The 6,244-nt window shown below is 38.6% G+C and overlaps 1 long non-coding RNA gene across 1 annotated transcript; it reads left to right on the forward strand.

Moving 5' to 3' along the window:
* The first annotated feature begins 3,935 nt into the window (after nt 1-3,935).
* On the forward strand, nt 3,936-5,631 carry LOC147472862 (uncharacterized). Its single transcript, XR_015210656.1, has 3 exons — nt 3,936-4,503; nt 5,295-5,560; nt 5,610-5,631. It is a non-coding gene; the product is annotated as an uncharacterized LOC147472862 (long non-coding RNA).
* Nucleotides 5,632-6,244: the final 613 nt, after the last annotated feature.

Raw genomic sequence — 6,244 nt, forward strand, 5'->3', positions numbered from 1 at the left:
AATCGGGTTGTTTGAAGTCGGGATGGTGGTAAAACTTCTTGAATGTCGACCGAAAAACTTATCAAGTATGCCATCATTGAAATGTCAAGTTTTTATTCTTACATCCCTTGACTCTCTATCGTTAAGTTCTTTTTGAATCAACTCTTTTCAGCTGTTGTTACGGTGGGAGTTAAAGTATTGGCTCGAACAACCTGGGCGCCCGGTCGTGCCCCCGTGTGGAGAAGGATACCTTCCATTATCTCTTATTGGAGTTAGAGATCTTTGGCGGTATGTACGATCAAATCCGACCGGTGATTGTCTTTGTCTATCCACAGAACCCAGCCTATCTAGGCGGTAGTCACCCTTGGCGGGTGGTCGGAATAATTATACCACTTCTCCATGTTTTGTTGCTCTTGTGCGGGATGCCCGCCTTCGGTCATGTCGGACATATCTCGGACCGATCTTCCATGAAATTGCTTCTCGAGAGGTAAATCTTCCCTTTGAGATCGGACATGTCTAGGGTAGTAGTTATCCCCGCCAATCCGATTCTCCCCATAAATCTGGGTAATAGGGTCATTACTCTAGGCGCCACCTGGTTGATTGTGCTTGAAATAGTACGTTCTTTGAGGGGCGGCGAAGTGGATCGTCAAAGGCGGTCCCATACAACTGGAATGGCTGCATCCATTCGGTGGTCGCCTTGATGTTGTTGAATTTTGCAACATCGTCCAATCGGCCTTGCCTATTTGCTTCCTTCTCAAATTCCTATTTAAATTTTTGACTCGTCGTAACTCCCCTCCAACCGTATTAGGGGTGAATTGGTAACATTACTATCACCTTTTCCGCTAGTTGGCGGAGAGTAATGTCCACGTCCATATCCATGTCAAGCCCGAAGGATCGACATGGATGACGGCGGACCGGCATGGAGGATTCTTGACTTGTCGATTTTCTTGTTGCAAGGTTGTTAAGGGTGGCAGCACTTGTACTGCCTTGTCTTGGGCGGAGGCGGCGGTTCTTATTTCTCTGATCGGATGTTGAGAATTGATCCTACTACTAGGAGCAACTTGATTGTTCAACGGTTCATGCATTGGCGATTTGAATTTGAGGGTTGCGATTCTTGTTAGTAGGAGAAATATGTTGACTATTTGGTCTACTTCTGCGTGCTTACCATCTTGATTGTTTCCGCGTTGATAATGAATTCTCTATCCCCACGAGGCCGAGCCAATTATGTTTCGGCGATGAACTGCTTCAACACAACGAGCAATGGTGATGAAACTTACTAATAAACAAAGGATTTTGATGTTGGGGAGATGAAACCTAACCAAATAATGGCTGCCCTCGTGCCCAAGATCTATTCTCTAGGGATCAAGTTTCCACGTAGTTCCTTATGAAAAATAGTTTGATATTTATAGAGGTAGAGTAGAGAGTCCTTGTAGCTCAAGTAATCTTGTATCTTGAGTAATTGTGATAGAGTATAACTGTCAACTAATAACTATCTCTTTGATAAGAAATGAATCTGGACATAAATCAACGTAAATTGGTGGCAAGCCATGTGGCTAAGGTTCAGCCTTAGACACATGAGTTAATGGGCCTGTACATTGATCCATGATATTGCAAATTGGGCTTTAGCCCTGTTGATTAAATGAATAAAATAGAGACCCCTACTAATGGACGTTTGCCACGTAGGTGGGGGTCGAAACAGTTCATATTAAAAGTTGTAATAGAAATGGGGAATCTTTTTTCATGATGTTTTGATTATAAGGAAATTTCATTTCTGAGTTCTTGTGTTTAGAGTTTTATGCTGTCTTAATGGATTTTTGTCAAGGGATGTTTATAAGAACTTTGATGAATGTGGTGTTCTGTTTTCTGGGTTTTTTGAGCTTCAGGGAAGCTCCTATGCAACACTTTTGGTTGTTCTTGAAGCTCCTTTTGTTTTGTGTTTTATGTTCCTATGCCCCGATTAGTTCTAGGCAAAACAAAACAAAACATTGAATTCAATCAAGTAAATATAGAATCAAATTGAATTGAATCCTCTGGTTTTACAAGCTTGACCCCCACCCGTTGCACTCTGTCATCATCGGTGGCTGCACTCTTTTGTGAGAGCTTCCATGCAATAGCTGAAATTCTTGGGTGTAGGTAGGGCCTCCAAATGCTTGTAGCCCAATTTACAACGCAGTTAACCCAGTATCATACAATCTGTAAATTACTTCTGCCATACCTTTTCCTATGCGTATGCACGTGCTATTGCACTTTAACAATTTAAAAGTTCTATGGAGCTGAGGGATTCATTTGCTATCCCTCAAAGTTTCTAAAATGCTGAATTTTATAGTTACAGCAATTTGGTTCAATAATTCATAGGGTTACGAGTTTCCGACCTTTGTTTTTTCTGGTATGGGGTTCCAACAAGCGAGAGTAAGAGTAAGAAGGAGGAGTAAGATAGGGAGTGTATATTTGTATGTAAGAACAAGAACATGTATTTAAATGAGAAGTGAATTTCTCTTGTATATATAAATTTGAGTATGTATGTATCATGACCTCGTAGACTTGGTCTATAGCCAGTAGGTGGAAGAGGCAGCCTCAATACCTGCCACGTTAAATAACAAAAATCACCACCTAAACTGGCCTGGCATGCGAAAACTTACAACTTCTTTTTAAATGTAGAATAAGGATTCTGGTTCTAACCCAATTTTTCCAAATCTTTTATTTTTGGGTCAATAAAATAACATTTTTACTATAATATGAGTGTGAGAGGTTCACAGTAATAACCATAATAAGCTACATCAAAGTTGTATTATAGGTCCCAATCCATTACAACTTAATCAAAACTCTAAAAAGAGTCTCACCTCATTTCCAAGTACAGGCCATACTTATAATTAACATCCCTACAATGAACACCACAACCTTAAAGAAGAGTGTAGTCATGACTTATGAAGCCGCAGGGCCATAAACTAGGATGGCTGTTTTTCTAACTCCAAATGGCAGCAAAGTTAGGAACTTCCCCTGTGAGAGTATTGAATGAGAGATCAAGTGTAGCATTTGAAAGTATTGAATGAGAGATCAAGAAACTTTCTTGGTGCAATACCAGGGCCAGGCTGCGTCATGGGTTCCCAACGACTTTAAGATAGGTCTTGGACATAGCTCAGTTGGAGCCTGACTACTTGGATCTGTTGGGGGTAGCGAGGTTTCCTAAGACAAAATTCTAGCATTTCACGCTATGCATATTGGCTTGGTCTTCGTGCCATCAATATATTGCTTGTCTGAACTCCTTATATAGGTGGAAAACTATATTTCCACTATAAACTTAAAAGGAACACTGGAAATTCTTCTCCAGAAACTGAGTATAGAAACTAGTCTTGGTCACATCCGTGACACCGTAGCTCAAATGACTGAAAAATTCATTGCTTTGAGTTCAACGACTCTCTAGGACGCCTAAAGTATTCAAATTGCACCGGTGACTCTTGAAGGCTTTTTTTTTTCGGCATAATCCTTCTTGGAGATGATTCTCATCAATCTTTTTCTTTGTGATATTTGTAGTGGGTGGGGGAGCTTTAACTCACGTTAAACTATGTTAGCCGAGTCTATACTTAGTAAGAATAAGGCTCATAATATTTAAAATAAACTTACGAGTTCTTGTCGACAAAAAAGAAAATAAGTAGCAAAGAGAAGATATACTATGTCAAACTCAGTACTTTAGAAAATTCATTTTCTCGTAAACTTGTCAGTTGGATAGTAAAGTGAAAGAGGTCATTTGCTAGTGTAGCAAATATCATTATAAAATAACAAACAATGTAAATTTTATTTTTCTCTTGTTTGGCACCGACTAGTTTAGTTATATAAAAAGCATCATGTAACTAAGTTGGCATCGAAGAAGGTCGATGAAGGTGATAGTTCAAGTGAAATTTGAAAACCAAGACATTATTTTGAGCAAAAAAAAAAAAAAATTTTTTGTTGTTAGTTATCTCCTATGATCTATTTGCTTGTTAGAATCATGTCATTTCATTTCGCATATCTGGTAAAGTGTTTTGGATGTGTTAGGAGTGTCAATTTGAACTATCCATTTGCGGGATGGTATGGAACTTCATTTGAACTATGCTGACTGGTAACTGTGCTTTGTTGTTCCTGTATGTGTTGTGTAAAGTGAGATATTAGTGTTAGAATCATATTGGTGCAGAGTGTTGAGCGTAAACCACAAAATGTAAGATTCCCAGAATTGACATTATGGATTAAGTAAATCATAAGATATTTGAATTGTATAAAGACATACGGAAATTGGTATTTTTTTTACCTTTTCACGTACGTCTCGACAAAGTATATCAGTTTGACATGAAAACTTATAGTATAACTAGAGCTGATTAGTAATTTGTACTAAGTATTCGAAAAGTGATTTTTTTGATAACCCTTTAGAGTAATGTTTATGTTCTTGAGTCTTGACTAATGAGTAATGACCTTGATCACATGCAGCTTTTACGAGTACTTGCTTAAGGTCTGGATACAGGGGAACAAAACTGAAGCGGTAAAGCATTATAGGTGAGAAGCTCTTTCTTTGGTTATCAAATTTATTGAATGTACAATCAAGGTGGTTTTTTTGGGTGGTTTCCCCTATGCTTGACGAGGGACATAGTCAAGTTCATTTTGTTGTAGAGAGAGTCTAGTTATTTTGTTGTAATACTTGATGTACATAAATGACAGTTCATACAGAAACAGTCTTGTATATATGTACATTTTCACTGTCGTGTAAAAATTAGGTTATATGTACATATGGTTGTTCGATCTCACATGTCAGTAAAGAATCAATTGTTCGATCAATGTATTCATAATATTTACTCTTTGACATATGTTAATAGTTTCTTGTAACTTGTAATGGTTGTCCTTTCTTAATACTGTTAATATTGTTAACAAGTTACAAGACATATAGCCATGGCGTTTTGATAGAACAAAAACTTTTCTTTTGGAAGTCTATCTTTTCCTTCTACTTGCGTCCACCTATTATGCGGCTAGAAATTGTATTGTGGGTTGAATATTTTATAGGGTGTTATGTACATATGGTTGTTGGAAGGATGTCATTATTGATTTCCAGGTTATGACAGGTTTAAGTATACGAAATGTTGACTAAACAAAAGAAACTCTGCCCAAAATTCGATAGAATTTGGATAGTGTAACGCCTCATTCTATTTCTTCATATATACTTGGAGTTATCATAGCAAGCTTATACGTATATTAGTTTTACGACTGGGATGATCTCTTTTTTCTAGTGGTTTTCTTTGTACATTGTTTATTTAAATATGGTTTACTAATACTTATTTTATTTTTCTTTGTAGTGATGGGTCCTCGATCAAAGAATGTGAAGAATGTAGCGAAAACTACATTCAAGGGTGTTAAGAAATTGTTTGGTGGCGGTTCCTCTAGTGGTGACGCAGTTGGAAGAAAAAGACAAAGGGCAGACGGCTTAACGGCATCAGCGCGTAGAGGGGACCATTTGGAAAAAGAGGTTCCCCGAGGTTGATTAAATCTAGTGAAGATAGTGTAGATAGTATAGATAGTGATACTAATGTAGGTTTAGATGTAAATATGGACAAAGGGAAGAGTATAGTAGAAAAGGAGAGTGAGGAGAGTGAGGAGGAGGGTGAGGAGAGGGATGAGGAGGAGGATGAGCAGGATGATGATGTGGAAGAATATGTGATAGAAGACGTACCACCAATGGAAGAAGCACCTCCGGTATTGGATTTCGTAAGAAAATCCAATGATGATTTGGAGTTTCAAAGAGGTGTGTATGGGGGAGGCCTGTATGAGTCAGAGTTGTTGTATGACTATACGGTGCATGTCGCTCGCGATGTTTGGGAGAGAAGGGTAATATTTTGTTTTTCTTGTCTACTTTGATTTTAATTTCTTTTACAAAATCTTTTGTTTCTGTTCATATATATCTAATGCGTGCTCGGTTGTTTTGAGGAGGATGGCGGAGCGTTGAAGTGTGTTTCACACTTAGCGAAGTTATCCCAAATGGGATTTCAAAAATGAATGTGAAAGGTCTCCAGGTTTTGCCGCGCGTTGAGAAGGATCAGGTTGTTTGATCTCGTGGAAGGTTATCACGAGCATATGGATCCACCATTGATCTCTGCGTTTGTGGAGAGATGGCATCCGGAGACCAACACCTTCCATATGCGGTTGGGGAGATGATTGTGACTTTGGGCGATGTTGTCCAAATCTGTGGAGTCACATTAGAGGAAGAGCGGTGCAAAGGGGACAAAGAGAGTTGAACTTACAACAATCG

Source organism: Coptis chinensis, unplaced genomic scaffold (assembly GCF_015680905.1).
Source record: "Coptis chinensis isolate HL-2020 unplaced genomic scaffold, ASM1568090v1 utg662_pilon_pilon, whole genome shotgun sequence".
Classification (NCBI taxonomy): domain Eukaryota; kingdom Viridiplantae; phylum Streptophyta; class Magnoliopsida; order Ranunculales; family Ranunculaceae; genus Coptis; species Coptis chinensis.